This window comes from Schistocerca serialis, unplaced genomic scaffold (genome assembly GCF_023864345.2).
Source record: "Schistocerca serialis cubense isolate TAMUIC-IGC-003099 unplaced genomic scaffold, iqSchSeri2.2 HiC_scaffold_1393, whole genome shotgun sequence".
Classification (NCBI taxonomy): domain Eukaryota; kingdom Metazoa; phylum Arthropoda; class Insecta; order Orthoptera; family Acrididae; genus Schistocerca; species Schistocerca serialis.
In genome coordinates this window covers 2,614,513-2,624,706 of record NW_026047617.1, presented here as the reverse complement: position 1 = coordinate 2,624,706, position 10,194 = coordinate 2,614,513, and positions in this window count along the sequence as shown.

The following is a 10,194-nucleotide window of genomic DNA, read 5'->3' as shown; positions in this document are numbered from 1 at the left end:
GATTTTTTCTATTTTGATGTATACCTGAGGATATATGGCTATAGGCCACAAAACTGGTCGTGTCACATTACAGATAATCGTATAGTCATAGCCAGAGTTCTTTTTGCAAGATCTTCTACCACAGCTGCAGATGCCCGTGGCAGGTTTGTTTCAAACTTAAATTTATATTCAGTGTTAACAAACTTCTCTTTACAGGAATGCTTTTGCTCCTACTGTCAGCTCTGCATTTTGTGATATTCTATCTACTTCAGCCATCTCGTTATTTTTCTCGCCAAATAACTAAACGCATCTACTGCTTTCAGTGTTAATTTTCTCACCTAATTCCCTCATAACTTTCTGATTCAGTTTGGCTACATTCTACAGGGTGAAAAGTATTTAAACCGACAAACTCTGGAAGGTTGTAGGGGACATCAAAACAAATATTTTTCCCTAATGTCATTTTTTCCTATGAGGATTATTTAAACCGGTGGGGGCCGTATTACACTCTTCAGTTGTAGGCAACTGCTGTCCACCAGTGTAGTAGTGCGTTGTCTCTGTTTACTAATGGAGTGATACACCTGGAGTGAGTACACTGATATGGTTGGTGCGTACTACGTAGCGCACCACAGCGGACGAGCTGCACAGCGGGTTTATCAACAACAATATCTTAATCGCCGTATCCCGCATCATACGACTTTTGCTGCTGTGTACCAACGTGTGCGTGAGACTGGGACATTTAGCAGATTACCTGGACAGGGACGCCGTCGCACGGTAAGAACGCTGCAATTTGAGGAAGCTGTCTTGCAGTATGTGGAGCGGGATCCTTCAATCAGCACTCTTGGAATTGCACGTAAAATGGGGACGATTCAGACGAGTGTAAGAACAGTCCTTCGACAGCAATTGTTACGTCCATTTCACTTACACCGTGTCCACAACCTGGAACCAGTTGATCATCCATCCAGAGCACAGTTTTCGCAGTGGGACCTGGAACAGTGTGAAATGCATCCTACATTTCCATCCTCTATGTTGTTTGCCGATGAAGCAACGTTCGGGCGTGATGGAATCTTCAGCTTGCACAGTTCGTATGTTTGGAGTGAGGATAACCCGCATGTTACAGTTACTAGCGCTCATCAAGAGCGGTTCTTCGTTAATGTGTGGATCAATGTTGTTGGGGACTGTCTAATTGGGTCGTATTGCCTAGGCCATTAAATGGCCGGCGCTATTACAATTTTGTCGTCAGAGCATTGCCAGAATTGCTGGAAGACGTCCCGCTCCCTACAAGAGAAAGCATGTGGTTCTAACATGACGGGGCGCCGGCACATTTGAGTCGTCGTGTCCGTCGATTCCTGGACCGACGGTTCCCAGAAACGTGGATTGGCAGAGGTGGTCCTGTACCATGGCCTGCTCGATCCCCAGATATGTCACCTCTGGACTTTTTTGTGTGGGGAGAGATGCGCAACCCTGTTTACGCAACCCCTGTCGCATCAGAAGAGGAACAATTCAGGATACTCCTGGGGTGTTTGCCCATGTCAGACAGAACATGATCCGACGGTGTAACCCTTGTTTACGTGTCAATGGAGGCATTTTTGAAAATTACTGCAACTGAAACTGGGTTGTGTTAATGTGTTGTCCCTTGGTCATAATAAAATGGAAAAGTGTTTGTTGGTTTAATTAATTTGTCACCAGAGAAATCTTCCTCTACCGGTTTAAACACTCCTCATAGGAATAAATTACATTAGGGAAAAATATTTGTTTTGATGCCCCTACAACCTCCCAGAGTTTGTCAGTTTAAATACTTTTCACCCTGTAGTAATGTGGTTTTTCCTTTGTTGATACGCACCTCATAATCTCTTTTCAAGACACTACCCTTTCTGTTCAACTTTTCAAGCATAACAGCATCCACCCAGAGCAGAGCTGCTGCCTGACTGCAGAACACGTTCCAGACGTCGAGTGCACTGGAGAGAGCTCCACTTCTTCCGAGCGGCTGACGTAGTGACCGAGATTGTCACTTACGGTCATCTGCTGCTTTTACGCCAGCTGCGAGAGGCACTGGATTTTGTTCTGTTCTCTGTGTACTGCATGAGATTTCATCACTGTTGTATACAATAATTTCTTGGCAGCTATAAACAGTTCATATCAAACTCTTCTCCAGCACTAATTAGCCTCACGTCTTTTCCATTATCTTTTCTATGTTTATTTGGTTAATAAATGTTCATTCAATCCTCGTACACTGTCCGTATCTCGTACAACTGGTCGAGTCTCTCGATATGTGCAGTAGTAGTTGTTCAGATGGCCAACTCCTAGTTGTGCCGACACGGGTTTTATTGACGAGTGCCTGTTGGCGTGAGTTATGAGCGGCTTTTCACGGATGATGCTGTACTATACAGAGAAGTTGCAGCATTAGAAAATTGCAGCGAAATGCAGGAAGATCTGCAGCGGATAGGCACTTGGTGCAGGGAGTGGCAACTGACCCTTAACATAGAAAAATGTAATGTATTGCGAATACATAGAAAAAAGGATCCTTTATTGTATGATTATATGATAGCGGAACAAACACTGGTAGCAGTTACTTCTGTAAAATATCTGGGAGTATGCGTGCGGTACGATTTGAAGTGGAATGATCATATAAATTTAATTGTTGGTAAGGCGGGTACCAGGTTGAGATTCATTGGGAGAGTCCTTAGAAAATGTAGTCCATCAACAAAGGACGCGGCTTACAAAACACTCGTTCGGCATATACTTGAGCGTTGCTCATCAGTGTGGGATCCGTACCAGGTCGGGTTGACAGAGGAGATAGAGAAGATCCAAAGAAGAGCGGCGCGTTTCGTCACCGGGTTATTTGGTAAGCGTGATAGTGCTACGGAGATGTTTAGCAAACTCAAGTGGCAGACTCTGCAAGAGAGGCGCTCTGCATCGCGGTGTAGCTTGCTGTCCAGGTTTCGAGAAGGTGCGTTTCTGGATGAGGTATCGAATATATTGCTTCCCCCTACTTATACCTCCCCAGGAGATCGCGAATGTAAAATTAGAGAGATTCGAGCGTGCACGGAGGCTTTCCGGCAGTCGCTCTTCCCGCGAACCATACGCGACTGGAACAGGAAAGGGAGGTAACGACAGTGGCACGTAAAGTGCCCTCCGCCACACACCGTTGGATGGCTTGCGGAGTATAAATATAGATGTAGATGTAGATGTAGAAGTAGAAGAGTTTAAAACTGTATTGAAGAGAATGGTCGTCACTCGTATAACATTTTTTGTAAGTGATCATACACATAATAGAATTATCAACTTTTGATACTGAATAAATAATTCTTTTGTTTGAAATTCAGCATACTGTTGCTCATTTGAAAATGATCCATTTTTGGCTAGCAAAATAACTGACACCACCAGAAGTGAAGAGAATATAAAACACAAAGTAGTAAGAGCAAGAAAAACTTTTCCGATGAAAGAGAAATATGTCAATATGTAGAATACGACCAAGGTTTGACTACAGTGTTGCAGTGCACAAAAGTTACCCAGTCATGAAGAGGAATGCTAAGGATGGACTAAACTGTAGGGCTGTGTAAAGCCAGTCTTCAGGCCAGTGATTACAACAGTAACTAAAGTAAGGAGGCGTAATTACATTTGTCATGGGAAGTCTGAACTGATAATGGAGACTGGAAAGAGTTCGTATTTGTTATCTGAATCGTAGTGATTTTGGAAGCCTGAAGAAGCACTGACTTCAGTTCAACATGATAAGAAGGACAAGATTACTCGAGGTGGAGCAAGACGTGATTCACAGCCAATTAGAAAAATAAAATAAAAACTGAATAATGCAGGAAAAGATAGATTGCTACACACACACACACACACACACACACACACACACACACACACACACACCTGCCAATGCTGCAGTTGTGTGAGCGTGAGGTGTGCTTGCTTGTGTTTGTGTGTGAATGTCTCTCTTTACTGACGAAGGCTGTGGCCGAAAGCTACATGTGAGTGTCTTTTAATGATGCCTGTGTGCAACTTGACGGTCTTTTCTACTGTAAATAGCAATCTACACTACTGGCCATGAAAATTGCTACACCAAGAAGAAATGTAGATGATAAACGGGTATTCTTTGGACAAATATATTATACTAGAACTGACATGTGATTACATTTTCACGCAATTTGGGTGCATAGATCCTGAGAAATCAGTACCCAGAACAACCACCTCTGGCCGTAATAACGGCCTCGATACGCCTTGGCACTGAGTCAAACTGAGCTTGGATGGCGTGTACAGGTACAGTTGCCCATGCAGCTTCAACGCGATACCACAGTTCATCAAGAATAGTGACTGGTGTATTGTGACGAGCCAGCTGCTCGACCACCATAGACCAGACGTTTTCAATTGGTGAGAGATCTGGAAAATGTGCTGGCCAGGGCATCAGTCAAACATTTTCTGTATCCAGAAAGGCCTGTACAGGACCTGCAACGTGCGGTCGTGCATTATCTTGCTGAAATGTTGGGTTTCACAGGGATCGATTGAAGGGTAGAGCCACGGGTCGTAACACATCTGAAATGTAACGTCCACTGTTCAAAGTGCTTTCAACACGAACAAGAGGTGACCGAGACGTGTAACCAATGGCACCCCATAGCACACACCGGGTGATACACCAGTATGGCGATGACGAATACACGCTTCCAATGTGCGTTCACCGCGATGTCGCCAAACACGGATGCGACCATCACGATGCTGTAAACAGGACCTCGATTTATCCGAAAAAAATGACGTTTTGCCATTGTAGCACTCAGGTTCCTCGTCGAGTACACCAAGGAACATAGAATAAAAAGGAGAACACCATCGCAGGCGCTCCTGTCTGTGATGCAGCGTCAAGGGTAATCGCAGCCACGGTCTCCGAGCTGATAGTCCATGCTGCTGCAAACGTCGTCGAACTGTTGGTGCAGATGGTTGTTATCTTGCAAACGTCCCCATCTGTTGGCTAAGGGATCGAGACGTGGCTGCACGATCCGTTACAGCCATGCGGATAAGATGCCTGTCATCTCGAGTGCTAGTGATACTAGGCCGTTGGGATCCAGCACGGCGTTCCGTATTACCCTCCCGAACCCACCGATTACATATTCTGCTGTCATTGGATGTCGACCAACGCGAGCAGCAATGTCGCGATACGATAAAGCGCAATCGGGATAGGCTACAATCCGACCTTTATCAAAGTCGGAAACGTGATGGAGAGCATTTCTTCTCCTTACACGAGGCATCACAACAACGTTTCATCAGGCAACGCCGGTCAACTGCTGTTTGTGTATGAGAAATCGGTTGGAAACTTTCCTCATGTCAGCACGTTGTAGGTGTCGCCACCTGCGCCAACCTTGTATGATTACTCTGAAAAGCTAATCATTTGCATATCACAGCATCTTCTTCCTGTCGGTTAAATTTCGCGTCTGTAGCACGTCATCTTCGTGGTGAAGCAATTTTGATGGACTGTAGCGTATCTTTTCCTATGTTGTTGATATACCTACCTGGAGTTTCCATTGTTTGAAAATAAAAACTGACACACACTTGCAGGAATCTGAGTGTACCCAAAACACACGCCTGTACATCAGTGGCATCAGTTTTTGGGATTAAATGCAATTATGAACCTGATGCATAAGGAAGAAAACAAATAATGTCTTTTAATTGAAAAAAATTACAAGTATCCTTTTAGTGTGACCAACATGCTATTTAGTGAATGTAGTCAAACACTACTACATGTGAAAAACTTTAATTTACAACTATGCACACAAATATTTTCAGCCACACAGTACTAAAAACATTGGGTGCCATCTGCAATATTGCAGAAACGAATTTCAATTTGTTTCCGCTGACCTTCAAGTAATGCACAGTCACCCAAGTCGTTGATAGTTAAATGCAATCATTTAAAACGAAAATCACACTCGAGACATCTGGAATTACTAAAGTCTTCGCTGTTGTCGTACTGGCAGTTGTTTCCCCTTCCCGTTTCCTTATTCAGGGCAGCCACGGACCTGTTTATGCCGATGACAGTAAGGAAATGGAAGACCGGCCGAGTTTTGTAGTCAGGACCTACGGAACATGATTGCAGCCTCCAGTAATGTGCCAGTCCTACAGTTAGCCAGCTCCAGGTGCTGACTGCGTACAGACGCTGGAACAGTCTCACTCGTAGTCACCCTCTTCGTGATCTTCACAAAAGTCACCTGTGATGGGTGTCCCGAGGGTGCCCTCCGCCCTCAGGCTTGGCATCTGGGCAGTAATTCTGTCCAGTACGTCTTGGTCTCCGTCACAGTAGTCAATCTCCAGCTCTCTGTTCGCACAAGACAAGGACACGGTAATTATCAAGGGCTGTCACAGTCAGTTATTATTGTATGTAATATCAGTTCAATCAGCTGAAGCTTCCATTCGTTACTGGATACAAGTCAGATTACTGCTTCTACCGGGTGATCAAAAAGTCAGTATAAATTTGATAAACTTAATAAACCACAGAATAATGTAGATAAAGAGGTAAAAATTGACACACATGCTTGGAATGATATGGGGTTTTATTAGAACAAAAAAAAAAAAAAAAAGCTCACAAAATGTCCGACAGATGGCGCTGGACAGCAAAACCTCAGTGACTGCACATGACAATCGTGTATAAAAGGAGCTGTAAGGAGAGAGAGAATCAGGCGCGCCAGCAGTCGCAGCATGTTGACGTTACCTGAAAATGCGCTTTTAGTGAAGCTGTATTATCAAAATGGGGAATGGGCTACTTCAGCGTTACGACCCTACCGCCATAGGAAGGGGATTCGAACGCGTATAGGTCCGTTGACAAATGCAGCTGTGGCGAGAATGATTTCGAAGTTCGAAGCCACGGGTTGTTTAGACGATAGACCCCGTAGTGACCGACCGAGCACAAGGCGTAATGCTGCTGAGACAGTTCAGGAAGAAATGGAGACTGTAGCGGGTTCGTCTATGTACGGGGAAGTCAGCGCTCGTGCAGTCGCACGTCGCACAGGCATTCCATACACTACTGTTTCGTTGGAACTGAGGCGTACCCTCCGATGCTATCCGTACAAAATCCATCGGCATCGTGAACTGTTACCTGGCGAATTAGTGAAGCGGAGGGCATTTGCAGTGTGGGCGTTTCAAAAGATGGCGGAAGATGACGATTGGTTGAGTAACGTGTTGTGGACGACGAAGCTCATTTCACGCTCTGAGGGTCTGTCAACGCCCGCAACTGCAGAATTTGGGCTACTGAAAATCCTAGAACTGTCGTCAAAACTCCATTGCACGACGAGAAAGTCACGGTATGGGTTGGATTTACCACATCTACCGTTATCGGGCCTTTTTTCTTCGAGGAAATGCGTGATTCTGGTTTTGTAACTGCTACCGTGACGGGTGAGAGGTACGCCGATATGTTACAGAATCGCATCATCCCCTGCCTGGCTGATAAACACCTGCTGGAACGCACGATGTTTATGCAGGATGGCGCTCCACCCCATATTGCTAGACAGGTGAAAGATCTCTTGCTCGCGTCGTTTGGTGATGATCGTGTGCTCAGCCGTCACTTTCGTCATGCTTGGCCTCCCAGGTCTGCAGACCTCAGTCCGTGAGATTATTGGCTTTGGAGTTACCTGAAGTCGCAAGTGTATCGTGATCGACCGACATCTCTAGGGATGCTGAAAGACAACATCCGACGCCAACGCCTCACAATAACTCCGGACATGCTTTACAGTGCTGTTCACAACATTATTCCTCGACTACAGCTATTGTTGAGAAATGATGGTGGACATATTGAGCATTTCCTGTAAAGAAGATCATCTTTGCTTTGCCTTACTTTGTTATGCTAATTATTGCTATTCTGATCAGATGAACCGCCATCTGTCGGACATGTTTTGAACTTTTGTATTTTTTTGGTTCTAATAAAACCCCATGTCATTCCAAGCATGTGTGTCAATTTTTATCTCTCTTTCTACATTATTCCGTGATTTATTCAGTTTTTGATCACCCAGTACAAAAATTTTATTTCTGCTGTGGACAACACGAGGCAGGGAAACTACATATTACTGAGAAATACGTTGTGCTGTATCAAATAACAGAGCTACCAAAACAGTAGCACTCATTACACTGTAAATAAAATACTGGAACTGTTAAAGCACATTTATTAATAGTATACGAAAGAGCACCATACTTCTCTACACAGTCCCCATCTCTTAACCCTAGCACCGCTAAGCTCGAATCTGTCTCATGGGTGTCTAAGGGGGTGGGGGGGGGGCAAGAATTGTCCTCACATTCTTTTCACATTTTGACATTTTTGTTTGTTTTGTTTTGATTATTTAATGAACGAGGAATTTCTTTACTAGGTTGCAACACACTTTCCATAGTTATCAGGAACACTATAACCTATACAAATACAATAAATAAAGTAATGAATATGAGAAATATTATTATATTTTCTCATGAAATTAACATTTCATATACATCAGACTTATATTAAGAAATCATAAAAGAACGTACAATAGCAAACCACAAACAAGAAAACAGAAAATAAACTCAGAAATTACAGTTGATCGTTTCCTTCCTGCTCACTTTCACTTTCAATTTCACAACCTTTGCATATGATTGGTTTTGCAGAATGTGTGGAACACACATACTTGGAACACCTGCACAAACAATAGACACTTTTGTCATCTTGTCTTTTTCATTTTTAGAGTTTTTACTCTTCAAAAAGATATGACATCTTCCTCTTGAATAAAATTCAACAGATTGAACAGTTGCAGTACTGCTGGGCAGCATTTTCCCTAGATCACTTTCCACTGCAGACGATAGGCTTTTGCAAACCCATGAAATTCTTTGCTGTCTCTTCCACAGCTTGCCTAACGAGCTGTTGATCTAATTCTAGCAGATACAGCCTTCTCACATTGTTCTTATTCCAGTTTGGGTTGTTTATCTTGAAAATTGTTCCGGCACTGAGACAGGCAATATCTATCAAGGTGACAAAGAGAGATAATGACCTCCTTCTCGTCCCTCGATTTTAGTGGAGATGGATGCTTGTCTTTTTTTTTTCTCTGTCGACTCATACACCTTGATATCATTGTGTTGTGTGGAAAGAAGTAGGAGATTTGAACAGTTCTCGGGTATCCGACCGGGTAGCATCGTAATTTCTCCACAATATTTCGGCAGACGTAGACGCTGCCATCTTCAGGTGGTTCCTGACGAATGCAGTGCTGTTCCTCTCTGCGCCTTATATATACTAGCCGTTACCCCCTCCACCGTTCCTCTCCTGGCTTTTGGAGGTGGTGGGGGAAGCGGCGCCTGGGTCTGAACTGGGGTCTGCAGTCTCCCTGCTGCCGCCGTCGGGGGCTGTCCTCGATCTCTGGGACCGCATCTCTCTGTCCGGGCTGAGTGCAGGGTTCAAAGCCTGACTAAGTTGAAGGCCGCCGTCTTTATTTATTACATCGTCCTGTAGTCTGATTTCGATGGCCTCTTTAGTAACGCAGTCCCAAAAGTAGGAGGATTGACAGAGTATTTTTGTTTTTCATAGTCCACAGTATAGTCAGTCAATGGTGAGCCACGGCTGATTTAGTGGCGTGGCGTAATTCGATATATCGCTTGTGTTCGTGGAACCTTTCTTCTCCACTGCGGACTGACTCCCCAATGTATGATTTTCCGCACTGACAGGGAATTTGATAAACGCCTGGTTTCCGAAGGCCTAGGTCATTTTTCACTGACGCCAGTAGAGTCAAGGTTTCTGCAGGGGGTCGTCATACACATTTCACATTGTGTTTCCCCAGGATTCTACCGATTTTTCTTGAGGTGTTCCCGACAAATGGAATGCACGCCAATGACTTGAGTTCTTCTGTTTCGTCTTTTTCTTCTCTTGGCGCGATCTCTCTAAGTGCATGCCTTATTTGCTTCTGGTTGTACCCATTTTTCCGAAATGTTGTCTTGAGGTGCTGCAGTTCTGCTGGAAGGCTCTCTTGATCGCAGATCGATCATCATCATCATCATCATCATCATCATCATCATCATCATCAGTGTTCTGCCTAAAGGCAGGTTTTCACGTGGTAGTTCTCCAGGCTGTCTGGTCTTCTGCCATCCCCTTCAGGCCTGCATAATTTCCTCTTCCCTTTATGTCGTCTATCATCTTGTATCTCCTTCTTACTCTCAGTCTTCTCCCACAAACCAATCCTTCCAAAGCATCTGCTAGCAAGGACTCCCTTCTTAATGAATGTCCCA